Source organism: Siniperca chuatsi, linkage group LG23, assembly GCF_020085105.1.
Source record: "Siniperca chuatsi isolate FFG_IHB_CAS linkage group LG23, ASM2008510v1, whole genome shotgun sequence".
NCBI classification, from domain to species: Eukaryota; Metazoa; Chordata; class Actinopteri; order Centrarchiformes; family Sinipercidae; genus Siniperca; species Siniperca chuatsi.
In genome coordinates this window covers 20,991,152-21,012,023 of record NC_058064.1, presented here as the reverse complement: position 1 = coordinate 21,012,023, position 20,872 = coordinate 20,991,152, and the positions used below count along the sequence as shown (strand labels likewise).

At 40.4% G+C, this 20,872-nt stretch overlaps 1 protein-coding gene across 22 annotated transcripts in view; it reads left to right on the top strand.

The window, feature by feature from the left end:
* Positions 1-20,872, top strand: part of LOC122871171 (pleckstrin homology domain-containing family A member 5-like) — a 262,530-nt gene that overhangs the window by 119,558 nt on the left and 122,100 nt on the right. For 2 of the 22 annotated variants that reach the window (XM_044185941.1, XM_044185940.1), the window contains exon 1: positions 13,833-13,976. The exons of the other annotated variants lie outside the window; for them this stretch is intronic. The gene's annotated coding sequence lies outside the window, so the exon portion shown is untranslated. Of the gene's footprint in view, positions 1-13,832; positions 13,977-20,872 lie in introns of those variants that run through there. 22 annotated transcript variants of the gene reach the window in all.

Here is a 20,872-nt window from a genome sequence, read left to right as displayed (position 1 = left end):
CTTCAGCATCTTAACTGTTCAGAGCCAAATGCTGAGCAGCAACCATTTTAAAGGTCCAGTGTGTAACATTTAGGAGCTATTGGCAGAAATGGAATCTAATATTTATATTATCTTAAGTATGTTTTCATTAGTGTATAATCACCTGAAAATAGTTCTAGTTGTTCTGTAGTTTAGTGTTTAGACTTAGACTTCCCATTGTGTGTTTTTGCTTTGTTTATCTTTCAAATAAATGCTTGTGTAGAATTATGCTGGCTTCTTTAACGTTTCACTCTCCTCCTGGGCCCGTCACACCGGTTAGCATAATAGCTAAGCTAGGCTAGGAAACACTTTCCCGAAGCGAGTTTCATGCAAGTACATGCATATTTGTAGGTAATAGACCACAACATGTAAAGCCATATGAAGTGAAAGTCAGTCGACCACTGATCAGCATTTAACCTTCATCATCTTACTGGAGGATGTGAGCCCAGCTGGAAAAGGCAGCAGGATGATCGACGGGCTTTGTCATTGGCCTGACATTTGTGTGTGTGTGTGAGTGTGGGCTTCTCAGAGTTTATGACCTTATGTATGGGTGATCTGTGTCATGCACGGCTGTGTGTGTGTGTGTGTGTGTGTGTGTGTGGCTCAGAGGTAGATGAAGCACTGAGATGATATGTCAGGCTGGAGGACACAGGCTGCCCCTCCATTCTGCCATATCTAACCATGTGTCATTTTACATTATACTGCTACAGTGCAGCGGCCATGCCCCTGTCTGTCCTTGTGTGTGTGTGTGTTTTTGTGTTCACATTCGGAGTGCCCACTTGTGACTGGGTGCATCGTGTGACAGGGATGAGGGATGAGGGAAGGCGGTGCAGAGTGATGGGCGTCTCTGACGTAAAGAGGCTGCGGTGAGCTGAGCTCGTCACTCCTGTTAAAGTGACTTCCTGCAGCCACGGAGAAGTTACTCACAAATACTAGTTAGAGTGCTACTTTTTATTTTTACATCATCAGTGCACATGCACAATGCCCACAATGTTGAGGGTATAGTACATAACCTTGAATGAGTTCCGACCATGTGGACCATGCTTTGTAATGACCACTGCTGGTGAAAGAATTAGATACAAGAAACTGAATACATTCAAAATGGACTCGGGGGAAATGGTCAAAGCAGCATTTTGACTCAGAAAATCAGAGAAAATTGTGCTTATAAATATGCACATCACTAATCTGTAAAGCAAAAAGATGTAGTACGTTGAATTTTTGCAAAGTTTTGACACAAATTACTGCAACCCAACACTGGTTTTAACTCATTTTTCCAGTTTCCTTCTAAAAAGTGGGGCAGCGGGGTGGTCTGGTGGTTAAAAGCCCAGAGGGAAATGTGTGCAGCAAAAACAATTTACATAGTGTATAATGTGGTAAAATGTTCTAAATTGCTAAGCCTACTTAGCAAGACTCTGCTTTAAACAGCCATGTAAGACTAAAGACTTCAATTGATAGTAGTGGCAGGTGTTTTAAAAACATTAACGTCTTAATTTGCAACTTGTGGAGACGGGAGGTGTTTGGAATTCCTCAGCGGACTCAAACGTGTCATGTGCAGATGAATTTGTGGCTCAGATCCTCCGTCTTTAAGTAGCAGGCAGGTTTAAAAATACTGCTTCCTCTGCTCCAACACAAGCCTCCCAGGATGCTACTGGAGAGCAGAGGCTAGAAGCGTGGGGCATGCTGGGAAACACACACACACGAACGCACAGAATCCAAAGTGGAGAGGAGGAGGGAGGAAGAGAAAACAGGGCAGACAAGTTTTTAAAGTATAAAGGGCAACTGCGACAAATACAAAGTTTGATGTTAAATTTACAACAACTGGGGCTCTGTGTCCTGCAGAGAGGGAGGAGAAGTTAGAGAAGACGACAGACAGTCACAGAGAGGGACAGACAGACAGACAACCTGACGTCTGAACATTATCAGCTGGTAAATTATGTAATTTACCTTTATTAACCTCAGCAGCAGGGGACCTGACCTTTATATAGGCTTATATTAGAGACTTTTCTTCCCAATGTCCCCGTTCCCCAGTTAATGCAATGCTGAATGCTAAATTTAGCCTGTTAGCTGTTGTATTAGAGGTAATTTACCTGGTCTTCATTAGCAACTGGCCTTTACTTGTTTGCTTGTGCGATTGTTTTAAATTAGTTATTTGAATTCTTGCTTTTATATGAGAATTTACATTAGTATATTATTTTCAACTTTCCTTTACTTAGACTAAATTCTATAGCTCTATAAATGTGAATCAGACGCATCTCACTGCATAAAATACTCACTGATTGTCACACAGTCCTAGTTCGTGCAGGAAATTGCTTCTGTGTCACAAAATGCTCAGCAGGAGTCAGGAAAGTGTTGTGAAGGTGCATTTTGTCCAAAGTGTAATGTGGTAACGATATTGTAATTTTATTACTGGCCCCAGTGCACACTATTATGACGGGCTCTAGTACACGCTAGTTACTAGTTATGCAAGTACACACACACACACAGCGTATATATATATATATATATATATATATATATATATATATATATATATATATATATATATATATATATATATATTAGTACCAACAAAGTGTTGGATTTTACAGTCGAATGAGTTACTTTTGTATTGGGAAAATCGAGAGGTCAAAGGGCGAGCTATCAGAACCATGGACAGCGCTGGAGAGCTGTCTCCCTCACTGTGGTGCTGAAATCACCTCTGACCTTAACAAAAGGCTTTTTTTGGTGTAAAAACCTCACAAGTGCACTCCTATTTGATATAAAGGCAGGAGATGACAGTAAAATGAAATAATCTATAGCACACGGCGAGACAGAAGAGAGCTGCAATATTTAACAAAAACAACACCATGTCCCAAAAACTGGCCCGCTTAGACACCCGCCTAGACACCAGAATGTCACTCATTGTCAGTTCAGCCAAAATCACCTTAATATCCTCTTATTATTCATAACGAGACTAACAGTGTATCACCCAGGGCCAGCAGTAAGGCCTTTAGAATTCTCAACAACTAAGACTTTTCTAAACTGTGTTTGAGTACCGCTGTAAGCACAAGCACCATGCAAAAATAGTGAATTATCTTGTGTAATAATAACAATAATACTTATTATTATGGATAAAAATACTCTTAAAAACACTGATGAAGGGCATGGTTTGGTGGCGGCACACGCAGCGGCTTCACCCACATCTGAAACACATGAAACACAATGAACCTGACTCTGAAATGATGACAGCCTGTTACAGAGGGGCACAGCAGCCCGTCAGGTACCACAAGCGCCCTTGAAAAAGCACTTGCACTCACCTACAAATGAGTCACTTGTAGCCTAGTAAGCCTACCGTAATGTATGTATAACTTGTCTTGAATTTTATATCTAACACAATACAATTATTTAGTCCTAGCGTTACCTGCAGCATGGTTGTCGACGCACCACTGCACTGCTGCTGGGGCGTCTTGACAGGTTTTGCGCCTAAACTAGCTAGCGTATAGCGTATCGTTTCGTCACATGATCAGATAGAGACTTGACATTGGACAACATCAACATACATATTACCCAGCAATCATCACTGCACATCTATATCTTCTTTTCCTTTCGGCTGTTCCCTTTCAGGGGTCGTCACAGCGAATCATGTGCCTCCATCTAACCCTGTCCTCTGCGTCCTCTTCACTCACACCAATTAACTTCATGTCCTCTCTCACTACATCCATAAATCTCCTCTCTGGTCTTCCTCTAGACCTCCTGCCTGGCAGCTCCAACCTCAGCATCCTTCTACCAATATATTCACAGTCTCTCCTCTGAACACGTCCAAACCACCTCAGTCTGGCCTCTCTGACTTTATCTCCGAAACATCTAACGTGATCACTGCACATGTATATGACAAAAATACCAAAGAAAATAAGAAATTATTCATTTAATTGAATAGTTTTTTTATAGTTTATGTAGAATACGTATATACATTTGTGATAGATTGCTACTGACTATCTTACTGAAATAAATGAAAACCATGATGGAGATGAGTTTGCCTTTTCAAGGGAATATATAGCAAACGGCACCATATTTTCCAATTCTGGCAGTCTGCGTGATCGGCAGTGGCGCTTTCTTCACCACGGCATATTGCTGGACCTGCTCTCTTGGGGGGCCCCCCACCTCTTAGCCACCAGCGCAACTCTACTACCTATGTTTCTAGTCACATGCATTGTGTTACGGTGGGTTATGTATTTCCTGGCATGGGAATTTTGTTCCCCAAGCTACTTTTGTTTTTACACAAAATACATTTTACTTTTACCAGGATTCAAATCATGAAAACAGCAAGTGTCACGTTATTGAACAGTTCAAACATGTCTATCCACAGATACACATCAATGAGTGGAATGGATTTTCTGGCAAGCTCATTCTGCACACAACACCTTCAGCATCATAAGCATCGCACAGACTGATGAGCAGATTCATTATCAGACTGACTTTGCAGGAATGTTTTCCCTCTCCGCTCTTCCTCTGTGGAGCTGCCAAATTGCTGCTCTCACGCCAGCTCACATCATCCCCAGGAAAGCATCAAAATGCAGTCATGAATCCTTTTGTACACACAAGCAGATTCTGCCTTTGTTGCCAAGCAACACAAAGGAAGTGTCAGGGGTTGTTGTTGGTTTTTCACACTGTGAAGATGTAAGTAGCTACAGTGAACTTATTGGCTGCTAATTAGCCATCATCAGCTACCAACACACACTGCAGGGTGTTGGATTAATCTGCTAGTTGGGCCCTGGGGCAGAGATGAGCAGCTGGGCTTCCCACTCTCTGGGCAATGTTGGCAGAATACTACTACTGGTACTTTTTAAAGGTATGTCCTGGCACTCATCAAGTGGAGTTCTACTCAGCCCGTGAGAACCGTTGCATGATGTCTTCTGTGGCTCTGCAGGAGCTTTGTCAAGGCTTGTCAAATCTTATACCATGGTCACTTGCCAAAGGAAAAAAAAAAATACTTTCGTGCGTTTTGCAATCAAAATCTGTTTTTCAAAGTTTTTCACAAGCCATAACTGATTTTCCCTGGTAACACCTAATACCTAGAACAACAACAACACTAAATAGCACCAACCTCCTTGTCGCATAATGTCTCATCATACCACCTTGTCCAGCTGTTGACAAGCTTCAGTGGAAGTAATTCTATAAAATGTATTTGCCCCATAGATTTGCCCATTTCCCCAATTGGAGGTGCTTCTTAATTTCCTCACCTTACTGCAATAAACAGCTGGACTAACAGCTGAACTAAAGTGAATTTAGCACTGAAGTTGTCACAGTGCACTATCAGACCTCCTAAAAGCCAATATAGCAAATAAGTCCAATGCAGTGGAGTGCCCTTGTTGGCGAAAGCATTTTGCACTCTCTCTCTCTTTCTCTCTCTCCATGACTCTCTCGCACACATCGATAAGTATAGAGGACATTTCATCTGTTGTCTTGGTAACATGAATTAAATGTGACAGCCCTGAAATACAGTTCATGTGTGTGAAGAGCATGGCAAAATGGCTAACCGCCACACACAAGCAGGGCGAGTGAGCTCCCTCTCCCTGGCTCCTGGTTCCTGGTTCCTGGCTCCTGGCTCCTGGTTCCTGGCTCCTGGCTCCTGGCTCCTGGCTCCTGGCTCCTGGCGTGCTGTCAGGGAGGCCTCAGAGGGCTGCAGATGTGCTGGTGGCTCCCAGTAGTCAATGAATGTAACTGTTAAAGTGCTTTCAGACTGAATGTGTTTCAGCCGGACTGTTTGTGCGGTCTGTGTTCATTTGCCACAGTGTATTAATTGTACAGACATTATCTATTGCTAGCTATCAAAGTGTGTGCATGTGTGTAGCCTCTGATTGATCCCAGAACTTATAACTCGGTGCCTACATTACCCACAATGCAACTCGACCGCCAACATTTGGGTTAGAGTGTTGTGCTATTAGCAGCTAATGTAGCCTAAAGCCTCTAGCTGACTCAAGTGACATCACTTGAGGACATTTACCAGACTTCACACACCTCCCTCTGGAGACACTTAAGGCTTTTTACAACTTTTTTCACACACGTAGTGGTACTCCCCAACACCTGGAATCAGACGCTGATGTGTGACATCGGTGGAGTTCCCCTTTAAGAATGGAAAGCACTTGAACACGTGCTTTCATGGCTTTACAAAACTAGCCCAAATTTTTGCTTCGTCATTGCTCATTATGGATTTTTTTCTCTTTTAACACCAACCCTACCTACACCTGAAACAATTACTCAATCAATCAATTAGCTAATCAACAAAAACTAGATTAATTGACAAGAATTACAGTGTATAGCAACTTATAATTGATTAATCATCTGTTGGGAAAAAAACAATAAAAATCCATTTTTAAGGGATTTTCATGTTGTAACAGTCACATGTCCTCTAAAGAATGAAAAGGTGCTTGAACGAGTATTACTGTCAGAAGCCAATGGACGAATTGTATGTTACGATTCGTTTTTATAACCTGACAAAATACGTTTTGACTGAACGTTTTCTCATGTTTTCTGGAGATGGGAGGTTGCAACAGTCAGGTCTTTACACAAACCTCAGTTCAATGAAGCACGCTGTGCTGAACTGCTTCTCTCTGGTTCCTTCCCCACGTTAAGACCCTACGTTACGATGTTTAGGTCTTCGGACTTCAGACAGCAGTAGCTCAGAACCAGACTCTTTAACTGCTGGGCCATGTCACCTTACAGTAGGTGTCTGTTGAGGACTAAATTGGGACTAGTATTAAGTATCTAATTAGCTATTTTGAAACTGCGGTAAATTTAAAAATTAACAATTAAATAGCGGTAAATAGGGGTTTCAGGAGGCGGCAATTCAGGTCATCATTTTCACGACCCTGTTTAATGGCAACATTAGCTGGCTTTACAAGACTAGCTCTTCACTGGAAAATACGGGCTATCGGGCTGCAAGTACAGTAACTGTGTGTGTGTGTGTGTGTGTGTGTGTGTGTGTGTGTGTACTAGAATTTTCCGGTGCCTTATCTGTCACCCATGCACAAACACACATGTCCTCCCTGCTCTTCATGTACATTTAAACTCCAATATTTCAGCTAATGTGTTTTCACTCTCGATGTCCCCTCCACCTGCCATTTCCTCCACTGCTGAACAGTGGCCCTGGCCTTTTTTCTTAATGCACCACATGTGCTCCATCCACTGTAGGCTAAGTGCATGGTACTCTTTCAAAGGCCCAAACTCATTACATTAGACCAACCTCTGAGCCCCCGAGTGCAACTTTTATCGATGGAACAGCTTCTCAAGAGCATGCCTTTTACCACTGTCTTGAAGAAGTGGAAGCACAAAAACACATTACTTGTCCCAAATGTCAGACTATTTTGGTCGCTGAACAGTGCAGCGAATACCTCTCCAACACGATTTGTGTTTACCTGCTCTCATTTTCTGTCTCCTTCAGTGGATTGGTGATATATTTCACAAGCCCGGGTGCTCTGTGCAAAGATGGCGAAGCCAGACTGTTGCAGAAACACGCCGTTTCTTATCAGCAGGCTATTATCAAACTTTCTGCATTTTAGATATAAAGGATAAGGAAACCGAGGAGAAAACAGCCCAACATCAAAGATACTACAGTGAGAAGCAGAAGAGGAGGGACATGGGAGGAAAGAGAAGTTACAACTTTAAGGAGAAACTTTAAGTTTGACCTCGTCAGCTGAGACAAAGACTCATTTGTCCTGACCCATCCACCAATACACCATCCCTTTTTTCACATCTCGTTCCCTTTGTGTTCATTAAGATATCTCCGAGCTAGCTTCATTTACAGTAGCACTTTAACCAGAACAGATGGCAGCCACCCCAAAATATTTTCCTATAAAAACCTATTTAACACATATCAAAGGAATAGACTTCTCTTACTTCTTTCTGTTTACTCTCTACTCAGTGACCAAAAGAGATCATCTCTTTAATTAGCATATATGTAGCCTAACACAACAAGAACATTTTTTATCATTAACTTAGCTTAGCATGCCCTTGAAGATGTTTACCATTTCAAAGGTTTACTTTCCAGGGAGGGTTTTCTCAAGTGTCGACATCGCGCTCAGGATACGCAAACTCTGTTTCCTCTTTACCGCCCAGTCCCGCTTTAAGTGACCCGAGTGTAACCCTGGAAAATAACACCACATGACACCATTTAGAAAATAGGAAATAAATTGATCTTTATTCCTGAACTACTAAATGAGAGAGCAGCATTAATGTTTATTCTTGACTGTGGAAATGGTTTGACCAAAGAATCCAAACTCAAGGTCCAATTACTAGCTTTTACCCTCTTGCATGGTCTTCATCGTCAAATGGAGCCTGCCCAGTGATTGTGCACTTTACGTCAGTGGATGCAGGCTCAATGGCTGTTGTGGTTTCCACCACCGCACTTTTGGGATGTCTAGACCACTTTGGCCTCGGAGTCTGTTCTTAGCCTTGGAGATAGTACTTTGACAAAATGAAGATCTTGTAATAGTGTTGAATGCTCCATAAAAAGCTAGTGCGTGGACCTTGAATTGGGATTGTTTTGTCAGGCTGCTGTTTCCGGGGGCAGGGAATGAACTTTTCAGCCAGCGCAGACAAAGTCCTGGGGGTGCTGTGGATGAGATCTTGACAGCTGTTAGGCTCACATATTGGCAGGTTTATCTCTATAGCAGTTAGGTGGGCCCCATCTGCTGATAAAGACTGTGTGATAGATTAGAAAGCTTTAAAGTAGTTTGAGGTCCCTAAATCACCTGTTGACAAATACTTTCAAAACAGAGGCGCAAGACGCAATTAATTGTACAAAAAGATTACACAGGCAAAACTGAACGCGTCTTAATTTCCAGATTAAGTGAACACACAAGAGGACCCAGCAGTTCTGTGTATGAACATTTACCATCATGCAATTAATTTAAACATCTAACAGATATTATTAAACTCCCTGTTCAAACTCCCTGGACAAAATAGAAAAACTGAAATAATTGATCAAAGGAAATACTGGGACATGCTGCTTCTTAAAAAAGCATTTGCATCAGCAAACCTTCCTTAACAGTGGTCTAAAAGCTTCGAAGGAACTGAAGTTGTTTACCTGATGTTGAGAGCTTTGAATGTTATGTGTTGATGATATGTGTTGTTCTGTCTTGCAAGCTGTGACATCATCAGCTTAATTGGTGCAATCACTTGCGATACTAGGTATTTATTTGCTAAGGTTTAATGACACTAAACTGCTCCTTGTGATGTTTTTGGCTGGACTGCAGCAAAGTGGGGTCAACCCTATAAACACGAAAGTCTGTCCCTGAGTGACGCCATTGGTCGGTCGGGTGTTGGAGTTTCTCCATTGGCGGTTGCTCTTTCATAGTGAATAGGCGTGAACAGTCCTAACTGACGTCCTCAGGAGGCTTTTAAGCCTTGTATGCTTGTGCGAGACACCGTGGCCTCTGCAGATGGAGTGTGAGTTACAGAGGCGTTTATGCTCAACGCGCCGTCCTTTGCAGTAGAAAGGGTTTCAGTCAAGACGTTTGAAACGTCTTGATTCTGAAAACAGTGTCCAGTGTCCAGAACTGAAACCTTTTCTACGATAGAACACTCCTGGACGAATGAGGGACTACACCGTCTTATCCTTTGCAGTATTCAAGCAAAACCTTCTGTGAAGAAGCAAGAAGTCAACGAGTGTTACCAGAAGAACGCCATAGACCAAACATGTCACTACTGTTCAACTCCTCAATGCCGAAGAAGAATTGTAATTAATTGTAAACTCTTCAAGGACATACTCTATCGTCATTATACAATCCCTGTAAGGAAAGAAGTCAAGGATTTGGAAGAACAAATGTATTCTAATGAAACGAAGGTTAAATATCCTGTTAACAAGTTGATTCTGCTGGAAAAATATTATTTACTGAAATGTAGATTTTTAAGATCTCCTGTTTTTTGATGCATTTAAAAACATATTAATCATCATCATATTAATAGTAAAAATTAGTTCATTACTTCATTTGCTTTTTATCAGTATTTGTGGCCATCATGAAATGAAAAGTCTCCAAAATTGGGAGGTGCACGACCACATGCCACGACGACCACGCGCCGCAATGACTACACGCTCGACGGAAGAGGCGCAATGACACGCGGCCAGTCCTCAGTTATGTACTCAGGAGCACATTGACCACACTCGGTCCAGCCATATACTAGGTTTCGACCTAGTCAAGCCGAAAGTTTGAGACTGGAACTATTTCCCATGACTTACTATTACTGCAGAGAATTTTTTCCTAACGACACTTCTAATGCTCGTTGCATGTTAGTTTGCCAAGCAATTAAATATTGCGTTAAGACAGTGACATTAAACAATCATACACAGTAATAAAGATGACTGAATCTTTTGAAACTGCTATTAACTCTCAAAACAGGTCTGGCCTTAGATTACTCTTTTTAAGTGAGGACAAAAGTTTCACAAAAAAACCCAGCCATTGTTATAACCCGCCATGTGTTATAAACGGCCCTCTCAATTGTTCTTCAGTTCAGCTTAATTGAAGAACAATTGTATTTCATGTTATTTTATATTATTATTATATTATACTTATTTTCCACTTCTCTTGCCTCTCTAATGTTGACTTTGGCACATTCCATGTCCTTGCCAAAAACCTATGTTTTGGCCTCTGTCCTGTCTCTAGCATCTTCCTATATTCATTCATCGCATCCTTCATTCAATTTAATTCAATTAAATTTTATTTATATAGAGCCAATTCATAACAGAGGTTATCTCATTGCACTTTTCCTATAGTCTAGACCGTACTGCATATAATAATATTTACAGAGACCCAACAAAAACCACCATGAGCAAGCACTTGCCGACAGTGGCAAGAAAAAACTTCCTTTTCGGGTCGGCTGTGGCTGTAGAGTGGGTCGTCCACCAATCGGAAGGTCGCCGGTTTGATCCTGGCTTCCCCCAGCCCACATGTCGAAGTGTCCTTGAGCAAGACACTGAACCCCAAATTGCTCCCGAGGGCCGTGCCTTCGATGTGTGAGTGTGTATGAGTGATTAGTTACCTTGGACTGATGAGCACTTAGTATGCCATCAGTGTATGAATGTGCGTGAATGGGGGGAATGTGATATGTAGTTGAAGCGCTTTGAGTAGTCGGAAAAGACTAGAAAGGCGCTATATAAGTACAGTCCATTTACCATTTTTAACAGGCAGAAATCTCAGGCTGAACTAGACTCAATGGTGGGCGGCCATCCGCCATTGAGAGCTTTGTAGGTGAGGAGAAGGATTTTAAATTCTATTCCGTTTTTTTTCAGTGAGCCAGTGCAGAGAAGCTAATATTGGAGAAATATGATCTCTTTTCCTAGTTCTTGTCAGTACACGTGCCGCAGCATTCTGGATCAACTGGAGAGTCTTAAGGGACTTATTCGGGCAATCTGATAATAAGGAATTGCAATAGTCCAGCATAAAAGGAACAAATGCATGGACTCGTTTTTCGGCATCATATTGAGACAGGATGTGCCTGATTTTTGCAATGTTACGTAGGTGAAAGATGGCAGTCCTTGAAGCTTGTTTCACATGGGAGTTAAAGGATCAATTCTGATCAAAGAGAACTCTGAGGTTCCTTACGGTGGTGCTGGAGGCCAGGGCAATGCCATCTAGACCAACTATATCTTTAGATAATGTGTCTTGGAGGTGTTTGGGGCCAAGTACAATAACTTCAGTTTTGTCTGAGTTTAACATCAGAAAGTTGCAGGTCATCCAGGTCTTTATGTCCTTAAGGCATGATTGAAGTTTAGCTAACTGGTTAGTTTCATCTGGCTTGATCAATAGATATAATTGGGTAGCAATCCGCATAACAATGAAGGTTTATGGAGTGTTTCCTAATAATATTGCCTAAAGTAAGCATATATAAGGTGAATCGAATCGGTGGAGGACGCACCGTTAACATGTACAAACTGAGATCGATCTGATTGATAGGATTTAAACCAGCTTAGTGTGGTTCCTTTAATGCCAATTACATGTTCCAGTCTCTGGAATTATTAGGTCAATGCTGTCGAATGCAGCACTAAGATCTTACAAGACAAGTACAGAGACAAGTCCATTGTCTGATGCAATTAAAAGGTCATTTGTAATTTTCACCAGTGCTGTCTCTGTGCTATGATGCACTCTAAATCCTGACTGAAAATCCTCAAATAAACTACTGTTATTTAGAAAGTCACACAACTGCTTTCTCAGGGATCTTAGAGAGAAAGCGAAGGTTTGATATAGGTCTATAGTTGCCTGAAACCCTTGGATCAAGGGTGGGCTTTTTAAGAAGAGGTTTAATTACAGCTACTTTAAAGGACTGTGGTACATAGCCTGTTAATAAAGACAGATTGATCATATCTAGTAAAGAAGTGCTAACTAAGGGTAGGACGGTGTAGTCCCTCATTCGTCCAGGAGTGTTCTATCGTAGAAAAGGTTTCGAAACGTCTTGATTCTGAAAACAGTGTCCAGATGACTACGACTGAAACCTTTTCTACGACTAACTAAGGGTAAAATGTCTTTAAGCAACCTAGTTGGAATGGGGTCTAAGAGACAGGTTGATGGCTTGGATTAATTAATTGTTAAAGTTAGTTCAAGGAGGTCGATAGGAGCAAAGCAGTCATCATATATTAAATAAGTCTTGCTGAATATGTTACGTCACCAAAGAAGTCCTAATACGATAAAAACGTTTCCATAATAGGTTTACTAAGAAGTAGTTTTACTGTACATTACAGTAGAGGGGAAAGTCACCTCAAAGGACATTGTAATACACTGACAATTTCCTCATACTTGAACTTTCATAAAAAAAGATGGCTGGTTCAGGAAGAGTGACATTCTCTTCTTAGTATGCAGATCATATGTAAATCACACTTTCCTTGCACCCTCCCCTCAAACCCCTCCTCTCCACGCCAAAATGGTGACAGAAAGTTGAAACAAAAATCCACGGTCACTGAAAAAGTATACTGTAGCTGCCCCGTGTTGTTTTTACTTTGATTTACACATTTCATTTAGCAGGCCTGAATACTCTGGGCTAATTCGGGTACCAGTCTGGGCCTGGACAAAAACACCACAAATGAAAGATAATGTTGCTCTGTGTCTGGTGGATGTGTAAATAGGCACAACTGGTATAGGGTGTTAATATGTTAATGTTGTGTTTACAGCTTGTTGCGCTTCCCCCAAAAAATCAATTAATGCAGGTTTGAGGTTTAGTTAGGTCAAGTTCACATTGCCACTAGAGGGTCTTGCCAGGAAAATGTGAACAAATGAAATATTATTTTAAATTCTTGTGAGGACAGCCTCAGATTTCCCTGAAAATTGGAAAGTTGGTCACAAGGGATCCTCTATCTAGATTATAGTGATTCCCCCTGGCCTTTTATCCAGTGCCACCATCAGGCAAAAACTGCCACTTGTTCAGAGTCTAGCACAGATTTGTGCATCTACAATATTCTAGATGTAGATGACAGGGACAATAGTGTTTTAGTTAGAAACTAACTGTTGAGATACAATATTGCCATATGTACTCAAAGCATGACTTAAGCTTAAGAAATGCTTGTTGTATGTGCTACACACTGTTTGTTAATGGCTCTGTTGCTAATGTTAGCTAGCAAGTTTTCAAGCAATGAAACAGCTGATGCATTAGTGATCCAAAGAGATAAAATCACATTTAAATACAATGACAGAATCCAAACTCTTCTTTCTGACATCTGAATGGACATGGCCGCTTGGCTTTGCTGCCTTCACGGGGCAGCCTCGTGGGGTTTTCTTGCAGGATACCACTCCACGTTGACACATCTGTCTGATAACACTGGCGGTGCAGGCAGAGCAGGAGAGAGAAAGCGAGGGAGGGAGGGCTGTTTAGCAGCACTCGCACAAGCAGAGCTCCTGCCTTCACCCGGAGCAAAGCCCATGGAAGAGGCAGCCGTCCTCCTCCTGCTCTGCCTGCCTCTGCCTGCCTCTGTAACCCCTGCTACAATTCCTCTGGTGAGTCAACAAGCTGTGGATTTTTATCACTGTAATGTTTTTTTTTTATGGTGTGTGTGGAGTGTGCATATTTTCATAGTTTGCAGACACTGTGAAATATGTCATAGTGTGGCGTATGCTGAGAGATTATTTATTGGCAGTGTAGATTGCGATGCAAGATTCACACATGCTGTTGCCAAGGCTTTCTTTCAAAACATGAGCAAAATAAAATGAGCTGCTCCACCGAGCCTCTGATCTGTTTGTGTGCTGTTTCAGCTGGGTGATTCAGAGGTGCAATTTCCTAACAGCAGCTAATGTCATTACTGCTGTTGGACAAACTATCACTGGCTGCTTGTGCTTATATAGAATATTGGTCAATGTGAAACTAAATCAGAGCCAGATATTTGTTTATCTTGGATCACTGCCCTGTTTTCCCACATCAGTTGTAACTAATGATGGATTTTAGGTTTCACGCTAAGTGGATGTGAATTTCTGAAAACATTTGAAGGTAAAAAACACAGCATCATATTCCTTTTTCCTTTCTATTAGGTATAGAAGATCTATTTTCCATCTACTAAATGTATAAAATCTCAAATTATCTTTTCTATTAGTCGTAAAAAATATATATATAGATAAGAAAATCTATCTCTAGTCTTTTTGATAGTTGAAGAGATAGAACTAAATCTATCTATTATATATATATATATTAGGGATAGAAAATCACAATTTATTTTCCATTTATTAGTTGTAGAAAATCACAAAATATATCTCTTCTTTCTCCTAGACAGTCATAACATATATCAGTTTTCTATCTGTTAGGGGTTAAAAATCACAGTATCCATCTATTGTCTATCTATTTGGTGTAAGAAATCATGAAATCTATCTATTTTTATATTTATTAAAGGTTGAAATTCAAGAAATCTAATTGTTTCTATTAGGTGTAGAAAATCACAAAATAGTATCTATCTGTCTAAGTCGGACAAAGCTTTGCCAATTACACACAGTCAGATAATGAAGGGGTGGCTGCGGCTCAGGAGGTAGAGCGGGTCCTCCATTAATCCCAGGCTTTGAGGTTTGATCCTCAGCTCCTCCTGTCCATGTGTCGTAGTCTCCTTGAGCAAGACACTGAACCCTAAGGTGCTCGTTGATGACCCACCACAGTGATGGGCAGGCCAGAGCCTTGCATGGCAGATCTGCCGCCATCAATGTGTGTGTGTGTGAATGGGTAGAAAAGCGCTATATAAATGCAATCCATTTACCAAAGAACAGCAAGTGTAACGAAGCATCTCCATCGCGACAGGATAATGCGCTGTTGCTGTTTTTCTATTAAACTGGCCCTGAAGAGAGTTGTAGCCGAGTTTCTGGTAAACAAGGTAATGGGAACTAACTTGGGAACAGGAAATTACGAGTGGAGCGTGAACAACAGCAAACTAGTTATTTTTGATCTCTCTTTGAAACCAGACTTCACTGCAAATTTGATGGAAAGCTCAATTTTTCACTGTGGCTCTCTATGTGCATGTGAAGACATGAAGTACCTAATGTAAAGATTCTCACATCCTATGAGCGTCTCTTGTCTTTGTGTCCCTTTTCCTTACTCTGATCCCTAGTTTCTTTTCTTTTCTTTTTCTTTGATTCCTCACATATGCTCATCCCCTGGTGGAATCAAAGTTGCTGCATGCAGCATTTTTACACATCAATATGTCACTGTGTTTCTCCAAGTCATGACCGCACTTCCCTTGAAGTGAAATTAGTTTCACACAACTTGGGTCTTATTTCTGTAACCTTGCCCTTCATTTCTATTAATAATAATATAATTGTGCTCACCAAATTCATTCCCGAGGTCTGGCATCAAGGCTCAAAACAAGTCAGACAAACAGTCAGACGATCAGATCAGACAGTCAGGTTGTAAACAAACCCTAGTTGGAAGGTAAAATGAAGGTGAAAGGTAAAATTATTACCCAAACTGTCTCTTGTAATGCTGCGTTCATGTCATATCTTTCACACTGTCAGAATAGTTGCTTATAGTTTTCCTCTGCAATGAGGGATTATTACCAACATTTCAGGTACACTTGCTTTCAGTGACCTCTAAATAAAGTAGTTTAGATAATCTGGATAAACTGTTGGCTGTCTGATTGTCTGACTGCTTCTTTCTTGCATCGTTGTCTTTGCAGTGATGTCACTGTGTTCCAAGATTTCAGCAATTATTTTGCTGAGCACAATGTCTGATAATAACTGATGAAATAATGTATAGAGCGGTTATTGTGTTTTGTTTTCTGTCTGACTTCACTCACACACTGGAAGGGACTTTTCCATAAGACATTATTTTACTAGAGAATCTGAAAACTTTTCTTTTTTTCTACATTTCTATTTGCTTGGGAAGAAACAGCACCCTACTCATCTTTTCTTCTGTCAAATAATCCACTAGATTTATTATGAAATCAGACCCACACAGACACACACAAACACATTTTTGAAACAAAACATTAGTATCTGTAAATGTATGATTAATCTGTAAGTCTGTAAATGTACATTTTTGTCATTTTAGAGACAATGGCAATCTTTTCATTGCATATATTATGTGTATTTCAGGCCTCAATCCCTGATACCTCAGAATGAAGCCATTTCCCAGTTAAGGTTTCAAATCAAATACATCAAATATTCATTTTTGGGGGGGATACCCAAAATATGTAATAAAGTTGGGAGGCTTTCCATTGTGATTTAAAGCATTTCCAATGCTTCCCTCGTTTTTCAATAAAGTATTTCTGATCTGATTTCAATTTAACATAGTGATTATTTACTGAATTGGATTCTAGGAAGCCTGTATATAGTCTAGTGATTATTTTGCAGCTGTTTTCAAATGTATATGCTAAATACCTTTAATATGTTGTTATCTGTGTTGTCAAAATTTAAAAAAAATGACAGACTCCATTATTAATCAATCAATCCCAAAACGGTCATGGTCATCAATAGGTTTGTGTTCAGCTATTTCCCGTTTTATTTTGTAATGTGTTCAGCCTCATGTGTATTGTGAAGTTTTATTTCCTGTCTTTGTTTGCTTTTTCCTCCAGTTTTGATTGTTTGCCCCGCCCTAATTAGTTTCACCTGTGTCTAGTTATCCTGCCTTCACCTGTGTATTTAAGTCTGTGTGCTTCCTTTATTCTGTGTCAGATCGTCCTTGTACTAACGACAAGCGTCCTGGCCTTAGTTTTCTGTGTTTTGGCCTATTTCTCTTGCACCTAGCTGGATTTTTGGACTTTGCCTGTTCCCTGGATTTATGTTTGCCTTAGTTGGACTGCTTACCTGTTTTTGTGTGGCTCCTGCCTGCCTGTATCAGTGTAAGCCTTTTTTCCCCCTTTCATTAATTTTTTTATATTGCACCCACCCTGTCTGGTCGTCTGTGTTTGGGTCCTACTCCTGCCTGCATGATTCCCCGTCTTGACTATCATACAACAAAAACAATAATCAATATTCACAGATTAAAATTGGTGGTTGCAGCCTTAGAAAAAATGCAGGAGAGGCTGGTAGAGATCGTCAGTTTCTTATTTTTTCTTTCACCATTATCTCAAAAAATATAGTTATAGCAATAAATGCGTGTTGAAATGCTGCACGTAGCACCTTTTAATCCATTTTAATACATTTGATTATATGCCCCTGATACAGCAAGGTTTAAGTGCTTTGAACATAATGTATGACTTCATCTAGCAGCTAAGTGCTCATATGCAACCCATCACATCCTCCCTGTAATGGATAGTTAATAGCAGGTCTTGAAGCTTAGTCTACCACTGCCCTCGTTGTAAGTTACTTGTCAGCCAAACACTTAAAGTGTAAAAATGTGAAAATGTAAAATGAGTGGGTTTTGTCTGGCTAAAGTTCAGGAGGAGGATGATATCACTGGCCTTTTTATGCACTGAGAGGCCGTGGGCGTCTTGGCGAACTGCAGCTGAGGATGGTGGTGATGATGATGATGATAGGTGGAAAAGAAATAAGGAGAAGAGGATATGAGGAGAGAAGGAGAGAGATGGTTTCTATTCCTCCCAGATTTCCTCTCTCCGGTGTTTCTTTGGATTGTCTCTTTGGTGGAATCCTTGCATGGCTGATAGTGCTCAACTCCAGGGATCTTTCATCACAATCGCAATCCCATCATACATCTGTCGCAGTTACCAATAGCAACATGAGAGCCAATACAGGAGTGTGATAGCAATATGAGTGACGTTCTTTGGCTCCAGTCCTCAGGGTTGTTGTTGTTTGCTGGTACATAACAAGGTAATTTGCGTTTGTACATACTGGCTACTCTGTTCTACCACTTCTTTATAGGGATTTTAACATGACGAAAGCATGCATTGTTCCAGAACCAAGGTCAGTCTGGTTTTATGTTGTAGAGAACAGAGGCAATATATTGGGAGCAGAATGCAGAACACTCGAATGCATGAGAAATAGTCAATTTCTATATTCAGCTGGTTGTAGAAGGACTCAACAACTTTTCAGTTCATTGGAGGGGTTGAGCAGTGTAGGAAGAAGGTTAACAGGATCATTAAAGACCCCAACCACAAACTGTTCTGCCTGCTGCCATCTGGCAGACGGTACCGCAGCATCCAGTCCCGCACCACCAGGCTCAGGGACAGCTTCATCTCTCAGGCCATAAGACTGTTGAACTCCTGAGCTCTCAAGCTCATCACTGTGACTCTATACCTTACCTGTATACTACTTATGTTAACCTGTTTACATCTGTGTGTGTGTGTGTATACATACATGCATATATATATATATATATATATAATATACAGTACACATACGTGTGTGTGTGTATAAAATAACCGGTTCTCACTAAGCACATACATTTACTACATTACTGCACAACCTCAGTCTACTTCAGTAATACATTTCATATTATATTTTATTCTATTTTATATATATGAATTTTTCCTCCTATATTTTAACTTTTGCACTATTTATGTCTTGTTTTAAATTCTCTTTTTATCATTTCTTATTTACTTGTGATTTTATTTTGAACATTTCTGTATGGACCATGGAGAATATTAGATGTATTTTCCCAGAGTTAGCTTAAAGCTAACTCTCATCTGCAGTCCCTTGGAAGGTCAAAAGCTTGTAGGCAAGGCAGGTTTATTTGTATTGCACATTTCAACCACAAGGCAATTCAAAGAGCTTTACATAAAACATAAAAGCAACATAGGGCAATATAAAAAGGCATTTAAAAACACTTAAAGAGAAAAATAGAAAATAAAAACAAGATAAAACAGAGTAAAAGTTACAGTGCTGTGTAAGAAATTAATCATTAATTTAATAAAAGGCAGCGGCAAACAGAAAAGTCTTAAAAGAACTAAGGGTTGCAGCAGACGTACAGTTTTCTGGGAGTTTGTTCCAGATATATGGTGCATAAAAACTGAATGTTGCTTCTCCATGTTTAGTTTTGACTCTTGGGACTGAAAGCAGACCTGTCCCAGACGACCTGAGAGGTCTGGATGGTGCATAACATAGCAGAAAATCAAAAATGTACTATGGCCCTAAACCATTCAGTGCTTTATAAACCAACAGTAGTATTTTGAAATCAATTCTTTGACAGACAGGAAGCCAGTGTAAAAAACCTCACAACTAGAGTGATGTGATCCACATTCTGGGCTTCGTGAGGATGCGAGCAGCAGCATTCTAAATCAGCTGCAGCTGTCTGATTAATTTTTTAGAGAGGCCTGTAAGGACACCGTTACAGTAGTCGAGTCTACTGAAGATAAATGCATGGACAAGTTTTTCCAAATCCTGCTGAGACATACAGTAAGTCCCTTTAATCCTGGATATATTCTTTAGGTGGTAGTAAGCTGACTTTGTAATTGTTTTAATGTGGCTGTTGAAATTCTGCACCAAGATTTCTGGCTTGGTTTGTGGTTTTTAAAATTACTGATTGAAGCTGAACACTGACTTTTAATCGTTCCTCCTTGGTTCCAAAAACAATTACTTCAGTTTTCAGTTCATCTTTTTTTAAGTTGAAGACAATTCTGGCACATCCAATCGTTGATTTGTTCAATGTGCTTATCCAGCACTTATATTGGACCATAGTCCCCTGGTGACATTGTTATGTAAATGTGTGTGTCGTCTGCATAATTATGGTAACATATTTAGATGTTTTCCATAATCTGAGCAAGTGGTAGTATGTAGATGTTAAACAGAAGGGGCCCCAGAATGGAGCCTTGGGGAACTCCAAATGTAATTTTTGTCAGCTCAGATCTGTAATTACCTATAGACACAAAGTAGTCCTTTAAGTAGGATTAAAACCAGTTTAATACTGAGCCAGAAAGTCCCACCCAGTTTTCCAGTCGATCACAATGCAGCACTGAGATCCAATAATACCATGAAATTCTGCCACTGTTTATGTTTAAGTGGATGTCATTGAAGACTTTAACAAGAGCAGTCTCAGTGCTGTGGTGTGCCCCAAAACCTGACTGGAAGACATCAAAACAGCTGTTTAATGCCAAGAAGTTGTTCAGCTGTTGAAAAACAGCTTTTTCAATAATTTTACTTAAAAACAGGAGGTTTGATGTGGGCCTGTAATTGTTCATTAGTGAGACGTCTAGATTGTTCTTTTTTAAGAGTGGTTTCATGACTGCAGTTTTCAGGGCCTGTGGGAAGACAAGACGTGTTGACAATTTGTAGAAGATCTGAGGCCATGCAATTAAAAACATTTTTGAAAAAGCCTGTTGGCAGAATATCAATGCAGCAGGAAGAGGATTTCTGATGTTGTATAACATCCTCCAAGTTTATATGTTACTAGGATCAAATAGTGTCATGCTATTTGAATTGATTTTAAGTGGACACAGGGACAACACATATCACAGTCAAAGTCAATACAGATTATAGAAAGCAATTCAGTGAAGTCATCAAAAACGTTTGCACAAAGTGGTCTGTAG